Genomic DNA, 10,224 nt, shown 5'->3' with positions numbered 1-10,224 from the left:
ACTGGTTGTGTAGATAGCAAAGACCTAAAACAATGGCTGTCAGCCATTCAAGGCATTTTAAGGAGACCTTGTGGGCTTCTCCTCAAACTCTCTCCTAATTCATCTCCTACCTTATGAACATGTGAATGAATCAGGAAGTGTTAGAATAACAGAATAGCCAACCTGGAGGTCTTTTACTTCACCCCCTGCTCAAGCAGGAAACCTTACACTGTTTCAGATAAATGATTGTCCAATCTCTTCTTAAAAACCTCCAGTGTTGGAGCATCCACAACTTCTGAAGGCCAGCTGTTCCATTGTTCTCAGTGTCAGGAAATTTCTCCTTAGTTCTAGGTTGGTTCTCTCCTTGATTAGTTTCCATCCACGGCTTCTTGTCTTGCCTTCAGATGGCTTAGAGAATAGGTTGATTCCCCTCTTCTTTGTGGAAGCCCATTTGCTTTCAGAATAGGTTGACCCTATTAGCGTCAGCTCCACGTCCTTTCCCGTATCATATACAGTAACAAAACCCAACATGTGTTTGACGTTTCAGCTAGACAACGACTTCTCTTAATACAAGGATGAGAATATCTTGAAAGAACCAGAGAGGGGTGAATTCTAACTGCCAGTATTCTCCACTCATGGCCACCCAGGAAGTTGAACAAGCTCTGGAGAGCGTAACCCTCCCAACCCATCTTTAATTCAGCGTTAATTCTGGAGCAAAGGAATCTCTCTGGTTTAGAAGGTCCCATGGTTGTCTGGGAGAGGCATCCAATTAGTTAAAGCTGATCAAAAGAGCTTTATGTATGGCTAATTAAATCACAATGGAGGGAAACAAGCAAAACAGGCAAACAAACTAACGCCAGAGTTTTCCCTCAGCTGCTTTGAAAATATATATCTATGTATAGCAGCACAAGTGACTCATGCTTTAACTGTAATCATTTTTAAATCCTTGCATTCATCTTCCACTAATTTACCCTTCTTTATAACCCACGGAGGCTTCCAACGCCAGAGCAAAGCAAAAAGCTTCCAAATTGTAACCCTAGGGCATAACATCAGATAACCAGCAACTTCATGCAATGTTTTATTTAAAAGAAATATATATTCCCCCCCCCTCATTTCTAGAAGGGAGGAGACTTTGCTCGATAGATGCTAATCACTTGAGCCTTGGTCAGAATGGGGGGGGAAATTGAAACTGACAATATTGACGGTTTCATTGACGGTCTCTCCTGGAACATAAGGGAACTTGTCAGATGGAAATGCTGAGTTTTTCCCCAGTGGGAATTTATTCTGAATCTTACTAATGGTGAGCTTTAGAAATGCAGACTTTGTGCAGCACAATACAGTCCCTCTTGTGAGCAGGGGGTTAAGCCCAAGGAATATCAGGGATCAGAGCATCTTCTCTTTTTAGTGGTTTGCTGGGGGAAAATATATATATATATATATATATATATATATATATATATATATATATATATATATATATATATATATATATATCTTTTTTCTTTTTTCAAGAAAGAATATGCATATATATATATATATATATATATATATATATATATATATATATGTAGATTCGAAGGAAGAAAGAATGAGTGGCACAGATTGGGTTCCACTACGTGGCATGCAAATCTTACGATCTCATTTACTGCTTGCATGAAGCTACTTGAAATCTGTTTCACTCTGTCTTGCTTTACGGATTCATTCTGCGTTGCCTTCCAAGCCTCCTTCGGAATTAATCCTCTCCACTGTTAATTTATTTCCATGACTGTCTGAAGTGATCCCACCGTCAAAGCAAAAGCTTGCAGGAAAATTAAGATTTTACAAAGGCCTTTCCTGGGCCTGTTAATTGTTTTCATTCAAGGTTCATTGACAGTTTCTCATCTTTAGTGTTAATCAAGGTAAGAAGCATAGTACTACCTCTGTTCCTGCGATGGTTGACAGGATTTCTACATTTTTAAAAAGAAATGATCAAATCTCGCCTGGTTGATGAGGTTTGAAACTGCCTCCATAATAAAGGAGTAAATAAACAATTTGGGTCACAATCCAAATGCAAGCGTGACTAGGTTGAAACAACTAAAATTGCAAAGATCTGTCATTTCCTGATTTTGATTTCAGCTCATTGTAGTTCCTCCACCCCCAGAAAAAATTAAAACCTCTGACCAAACCAAAATTATTCTCTAGATTGAATATAAAGGAATGCAATGTAAGATTATATATTTTTCTCACAGGGAGAGAAGCAAAAAAGAAAAAGAAAAAGAAAAAGGGTGGGTGGGTGGGTGGGTGGGTGGGTGGGAGAGAAAAATCTGTTAAATTTATGTGTTCTGCAGTTCAGACAAAGAGGTAGCATGCCCACCAATAGTACAAGTCAAACACAGGTAAAATATCAGGAGAAGAATATGGATAGAGATGTTACAGATACTCAGTTTCTGAGCTGGTGCTCTGCGAGAAGGAAACTCAAGTAGACTCTATCCTTGTATAAGAATATAAGAGAGAAGGAAAACAGCTTTCAAGTTATTGTTATTATATCCTAGTTTACTTTTCTAGTCAAATCTGTGTAGTCTATACTCAGGTCTGGTCTATCTCAAAGCGTAATCTTGAAAGCCTGATCACATTTCCCTTGTCTTACTCACATATCTCAGGGTTATTATTCCCAGGCAGCCAACTTGATTTTAAAAATTAATTTATATACTCCCTTTATTAGTTTAACAGACAACTCGAGGTGGTGAACATATATAATGTTCTTTTTTCCTCTTACTTCTCTCACAAAGACGAAGTTGTGAGGTGGGTTGGCTGAGAGAAAGAAAGATTGACCCAAAGTCTCCCAATCAGCTTTCATACCTAAGAAGGGACTAGAACTCACCACCTTCTGGTGATTGGCCCAAAGTCACCCAGTTGGCTTTTAGGCCTCAGGCGGGATGAGAATTCACCATCTCCTGGGATTGGCTCAGAGTCAACCAGTTGGCTTTCATGTCCAAGGCAGGACTAGATCTCATTGCCTTTTGTTTTCTGGTATCTTCCCCAATAATGTCTTCTGATTACAGACATATTTTGTACATTTTGTTGTCTCAATGGCTTTCTGATATTTTGCATCAGGACATCAGGATACCAATGACATTGTTTACTTCACTTGTGGAATGACATCATGACACATACAACATCACTGGCTATCCCTTAGCTCTCCACTCCAGTATAATCTCTGGGAGTCAGTGTCTACACATCTAGAAGATGCCAAGGTTGGAAATGATGCCCTCCAAAGTGCAAGGAATCAGGGTCAAAACGAAGCAATCTCCTAGCTTTTCCAGCTAGGAGATTGTTAGTCTTTGGTTGCGCCCCAAAGTTGAGGCCATAGTAGATTTGACTTCACTTGGAATCAACCTCAGGGAGCTCTCCAAGGTCCTGACAGAGCCTCATTTTAGCCAGCCGCTAAATCGCCTCACCTCTTCTACTCTCTGAATACATCATTTCTTGCTAGCTTTCTCAAAGTTAGCTAGACCAGAAAAGTAATTTCCCCCGAACGTAGTAACAATTTTGTGTCCAAATAACTAATTTGCAGCAGGTGAACTACTTCCATTAAGAAGATTAATAGCTACCCTAGCTCTGTTAGATTAGCACACAGACAAAGCATTGCAGACCTGTGCAATTAGAATATTTTGAGGCAAGGGATATTCCAATCAATTAGGACTCTTCGCTGGCATTTCCAGGACAGTAGTTTTGTTTGATGTGTCTTTTTTTTTCCCAGTTGCATTTTTTTTTCCTTTTTAAACCTTGTCAAAAGCTTCCCTGGCCTTAATTATGTCTAGCTTTGATACCACTTTCAAGCAGTCAAAAGGAGGCTTGTAATAGTGTGACCCAGGTTGCAAGTTCCTCTTTCTTTGGGCATCATCCCACACCAGTTTATATTGTATCCCTCCTTCAAATATGAAGGCCCCTGGCAATTTCTATTTCTCCCCAAGTTCTGAGGGCTGAACGGTTGCTGAAATACATTGCTCTTGCTGTAAAAGGAACAATGGGTTTGTTTGTTACTGTTGTGCGGCTTCTAACAATTTATCTGTGGGCTGAATTAGACGGAGCAAAAGTAACCAGAGATAAAGCAGAACAAGCGTGGCTGCTTTAATTAAGGCTGGAGCTAAATCTTTATTTGGGAAGAGCGGTCATCAGTTCCTTCCAACCCAAGTTAAGTCTGAATTTGGCTTATATGATTCGACAATTTAGAACAAGTGTGACAAAATGTAGTTTTGCAGTTTCCCTGCTCTCCTTTGAAAGAAGTGTTCTAGTATGTTTTAGATCTACTTGAGACCTTGGCATGGGGAAAAAAATAATTGCTTCCCTTCCAAATGCTTTCAGACCAGAGGATGAACTAAAACAGAGTTATAGCAATAGCACTTAGACTTATATACTGCTTCACAGTGCTTTACAGCCCTCTCTAAGCTTACAGAGTTAGCATCTTGCCCCCAACAATCTGGGTCCTCATTTTACCCACCTCAGAAGGATGGAAAGCTGAGTCAACCTTGAGCCAGTGAGGATCGAACCCCTGGCAGTGAGCACAGTTAGCCTGCAATAGCAGTAGCACTTAGACTTATATACCACTTCACAGTGCTTTACAGCCCTCCCCATTTCCTCCCGATCAGCTGGGACTCAGGAAGCAGAGAATAGATAGGGGTGGGGCCAGTCAGAGGTGGTATTTACCGGTTCTTCAAACTACTCAAAATTTCCGCTACCGGTTCTCCAGAACCGGTCAGAACCTGCTGAAACCCACCTCTGAAGCCCTGATATCATAAGTCTTTTGGCTAGGTATTTGTAGCTAGAAATTCGGCCACATTTACTCCTTCTTGAATATTAAATGGATGGATTCGCCTCGTCTTCTTTCCTATTCATAATATATAGATTGTGTTTCTTTCCTTCCCTCTTCGCTAACCGGATCCGCTGGATTATTGAAACAAGAGAGGACTCGTCTCACCCCCATTACACAAACACACACCTCACTATTCCTAACGGAGGAACAAAATCCATTAATCCAACCTGGGTTTTATTTGTTTGTTGCCTGCAGATTGGTGTTGAGCATTGCAAAACCTCCCCAGAGTTTCTAACAGGATTTTAAAAAGCAACAAAAGACACATTTGTTTCAACTGGGATGTTAATTTGAGGCTTTATTTGACTTGTATATCTGGATAGTTGGACACCTGGCTTATTTTTTTTTTTTTTTTTTTTGACAACCACGAGCTCTGGAAATATTGTTAATCTTTAAAATCAATATCGCATCTAGGAGACTGCGGGCAAAGCCTCCATATTTGCAACAATTTGGTCTTCTCCGTGTAGCATTTTGTGAGTTATTTAATCTTCTACGATCCTCCCACCCATCAAATGAATTTATTGCAGTCATACCCCAGCATAAAGAAAATGGGACCCAAACAATTAATGAGTTTTTTTTAAAAAAAAACCCCTAAAAATATTAAAACAAAAACGACACAACATTAAACATAAAAAATACACACGTACGATTTTTCATTGGTCGTTCTACGTTGTCTATATGCTCATTATTCTTTGGTTTATGCTATCCATTCTATTTACTCTGATTAAGCTCAAGGTTTTTAGAGGGAAATGTTTCACGGCGAAGTCAGAATTATGAGCAAAGTGCTCGTTAAAAGACACTTTAATTCATGTGATCAATAATGTATATTATTCTCCATATTTGTCCGCTTGAGTAACATTGGAGAAGGAGGATGAGAAGCAAAATAGACTTTTAATACTCCAAAGAAAACATATGTTTGAAAGAGATAGCTGCCTCTGGCTCCCCATGCGTAGACCTACAACCAGGGATGAAATCCAGCAGGTTCTGACAGGTTCTGGAAAACTGGTAGTGGAAATTTTGAGCAGTTTGGAGAACTGGCAAATACCACCTCTGGCTGGCCCCAGAGTGGGGTGGGAATGGATATTTTGCAATATCCTTCCCCCAGGAGTGGGGAGGGAATGGAGGTTTTGCAGTATCCTTCCCCTGCCATACCCACCAAGCCACGCCCACCAAGCCACACCCACAGAACCAGTAGTAAAAAAATTTGGATTTCACCACTGCCTACAACTATTCTTAACAGTGACACACCCACAAACAGCACAAACTGTGGAAAATGAGAGCATGTCCTCCAATTCTTTACAAAAATCTTTGTTGCCGTACATAATGCAGAGGAATTAGGCAATAAAGTTGGCAGAGACGGTAAAATTGACTGTTCGAATTAAAGAGAAGTATTTAGTCAGTTTTGTTTCCATTTGGAAACCACTTCTGGATTTTGTACTTAAAAGAAAAAAAAAAAGAAACTTTGATTTTAGATTTTGATGGCTAGAATGACCTTGTCCTTATAGAAATGGCTTGAAACATTCAGAAAAGCAAAGTCAAAAGTGAAGGTTGTAATTTTTTTTATATTCAGCTGCATTAAAAAAAAAAATCAGAAGTTGCTACTTTCTTTCCCTTTCTTTCTGCTCTTTTTTGTTCTCTAACTTACCCAATTTTTGTTTCTATTTAAATTGGATCTTATAATAAATCTTAATCTGGAGTCACCTTAGTCCAGAGTCACTTTATTACTGAGATGAGTCTCATGTAAATTTAAATAAAATTTAAATAAACAAATACACTTTAACAACATATTTTTTAAAAAAACATAATGTAGAGAAATTGATTTCTCTCCTTGAAAAGCTAAATGGGAGAGGCAAAAGACTTGCTTGTCCTTATAAAGGTATAAAAAACTAAAGGTTCCCTTTGCACATATGTCCTAGTCATTCCTGACTCTAAGGGGCAGTGCTCATCTCCGTTTCTAAGCCGAAGAGCCGGAATTATCTGATGACAATTCCGTGATCATGTAGCCGGCATGACTAAACACCAAAGGTGCACAGAACACTGTTACCTTCCCACCAAAGGTGGTCCCTGTTTTTCTACTTGCATTTTTTTACATGCTTTCGAACTGCTAGGTTGGCAGAAGCTGGGACAAGTAACGGGAGCTCACTCCGTTATGCGGCGCTAGGGATTTGAACCGCCGAACTACCAACCTTTCTGATTGACAAGCTCAGCATCTTAGCCACTGAGCCACCGCGTCCCCTTAAAAAGGCATATATAGCCTTAAAACAGTTGCAAGATACTTGCAAGATACTTCAGTTGCAAGAACTGAAGAGGCTTCTTGGATGAGAAGCGAAACATTTTCAAGGAAAAACAAAGAAAGCACCTTCGGGACTGTTGCAAGATACATTATCTATTGACACGCAGAGAGATCTTACGGTTTAGTTTTCCTTAGCTGCATCTTCTAGGAGAAGAAATGATGGACACTGTTGCCTGATTAATTGAGTTATCTTTTAGTAGAGCAAAACTTTTTTTTAAAAAAAAAACTCAGCTTTCAATTAATTCAAGAAGTCCCCTTTTTAATAGAAATTAGATTTATACACAGGTCGTCCTTAGCAACATCCCCCTGAATCATCCACCTTTGTTTTCCTCCATACATTCCTACAAATGGCACAATAGGTTGAGTGAAAGTTACTCTTAGTGTGGGAGAAAAAATAATGATTACCAACATCATTTGCCTCATTAAGTGGGCTGGCTACTTACTAGCTTGTCTGCTTTAATTGACTGATGGGTCCGATTCAACAATTACGTTCCCTCGTTTGATGGAAACCAACTGCGTGCAACTAATAATAGTAATAGTGATCATGATAATCTGATTTCCCGGCTTTTGTTTTTTGTTTTTGTGCCCCTGTCCATATGGAAACATCACTGAGAATGTCCTTCAGGAAGTAACTGTCCATTGTGATAAATTTATTATTTCTTGTGCTGGCATTATCTCTGAATTATCAAAGCTTATTCGGGCTGAGAGCTTTCAGACACAAGTGTCTGACATCATTTTTTTAACGCTCATCATCCCATTACCCATAATGAGAAAGTACTTCTCAATATGGCGATTGCTTTTCCCTAGTGAGCCATCCTGGAGGCGGCAGTAGCATTTATTCACTGCTTCTTGGGTTCAGGAAGGAGGTTCAAGAGAAGATGACCATCCTAAAATACTCAGAGAAGAGGCTGATTGCTCAGTCCAAGGCAAATTATATACCCTGTTTCCCCAAAAATAAGACCCAATTGGAAAATAAGCCCTAGCATGATTTTTCAGGATGCTCGTAATATAAGCCCTACCCCCAAAATAAGCCCCAGTTAAGATCATCAGCAGACAGAGGTGTTTTGTACTGTATTTTCCCCAAAATGAAACCTAACTGGAAAATAAGCCATAATGTGTCCTTTGGAGCAAAAGTTAATGCCCTATTTCCCTGAAAATAAGACCTCTCCTGATAATAAACCCAATCGGGCTTTTGAGTGCATGTACGAAAATAAGTGCCCCGCCCCCCAAAATAACCACCCCCCACCCAAAAAAAAAAATAAGCCCTTCAGAAAAATATTTAAACGCATGTGCAGCCAGTCCCCGCCATTTCCTCTGGTTAGGGAGACAGAGCTGAAAATCAGGTAAGACGGCAAGAGGAGCCCCGTCTTGCTCCATGCGCCCCAAAATAATAAGACCTGCCCGAAAATAAGGCCAAGCGTTTATTTTGGGGTTCAAAAAAAAATAAGAGAGGGTCTTATTTTTGGGGAAACATGGTACCTTGTGGTTCTAAATTCCGTTCTTCTTTTGAACAATCCTGCATCACATTTCTTTGGGGTTTTTTCCCCCCATCTTCTCAAACAAGCATCTCGTTTTTCCCCCCTTCGATCTCCATAGCTACTAGGGTACAAGAACATGCAAAATACCATTTCGGTTAATAAAACTTGATTCCTTTAAAAAAAAAAAAACCACACACACACACTTTTTGAGCAAACTGCTTGTAGACTTTAAGAGCTGGGTTTCAGGCTCCAACAGGTAGCCATGACATACTGATTTATTTATTTTAATATCACATACATGGGAACTGTGAGACCCAGAAGGGTGCACTAGACTGCCATTTGTCAGAAATGGTGTAGGGGTCTCCTGCTTGGGTGAGGGGGGGTTGGACTAGATGACCTTCCAACTCTGTTAATCTGTTAAAAGATAAGGTGACTACAGTAGGCACAGGAAGATCCAGATTCTGCTCTTAGCCATGAAAGCCAGTTTGATCAGCAACAGGTTCTGCCACAAGCCAGCTTCTGAAAAGAAATGCCCTTCTAGCATTGAGCATTGATAGATTCGCTGTGTGAATGAAGCCAAGGCAGTGTAGACCAAGTGGGGCCACTGTGAAGATCAACAAAATTTGGTAACCCTTTCCCCCCTTTCAAGGGGGCAAATCTACAGTATTTTTCAAACTCCAAGATTTCTTTTAAAAGTACTAAGTTCTGAAGGGGCTTTACATATCAGAGCAGTAGAGGCAGTAGAGGCATTCTGCGGATGGAAAAGAAGGAAGGAAGGAAGGAAGGAAGGAAGGAAGGAAGGAAGGAAGGAAGGAAGGAAGGAAGGAAGGAAAATCAGAGGAAGAAAGGAAGATAGGGAAGGAGAGAGGGAGGGAGAGAAGGAAAGAAGGAAGGAAGGAAGGAAAATCAGAGGAAGAAAGGAAGATAGGGAAGGAGAGAGGGAGGGAGAGAAGGAAGGAAGAAAGGAAGGAAGGAAGGAAGGAAGGAAGGAAGGAAGGAAGGAAGGAAGGAAGGAAGGAAGGAAAATCAGAGGACGAAAGGAAGATAGGGAAAGAAGGAGGGAGGGAAGGAAGGAAGGAAGTTTTCAGTAAATTGGAGAGTGAATTTCAGTGTGCTATTTGTTTAGACAGCCTTTCAGTCCATCTGATTCAGGGGGACTTGTTGCTACATTAATCTCTGTACCCTTATAAGAATTAGTCCTCTGCTTGTTGAATAAACTATTCACGTTTCTTCTTCTTTTCCACTATACTTTTGTTAATGGTCCCATCCCAAGCAAATGCAGTAGAAATCTTGACTACCAGTCTGGAAGTTTTCCATGAAGTTTCACTCCCAAGAACATTGAAAGACAGAACAAGTGAGATGCAAACAGAGACAAGCTGAAATGTGATTTTCTTTAATATTTGTAGACATATTCAGATTTACTTTCCTCACTGTTTGCCCAACTGTGAATCTGAATTGATTTTCAGCACGCATTAAACACAGATGCACAGGCAGCCAAAGCTGTAACATGTAGGTTTTTAAAATCAGATAAATCTATTTATTAATGTCATTTTCTTTTTTCTTTGACCTAACACACTGTTTCACCTTCTTTAAATTCACCTGAGTTCCCCATCACTTTGCTATAT

This window comes from Pituophis catenifer, unplaced genomic scaffold (genome assembly GCF_029215685.1).
Source record: "Pituophis catenifer annectens isolate HBS135680 unplaced genomic scaffold, rPitCat1.0.hap2 SCAF_13, whole genome shotgun sequence".
Classification (NCBI taxonomy): domain Eukaryota; kingdom Metazoa; phylum Chordata; class Lepidosauria; order Squamata; family Colubridae; genus Pituophis; species Pituophis catenifer.
Note: the sequence above shows the minus strand (reverse complement) of the source record.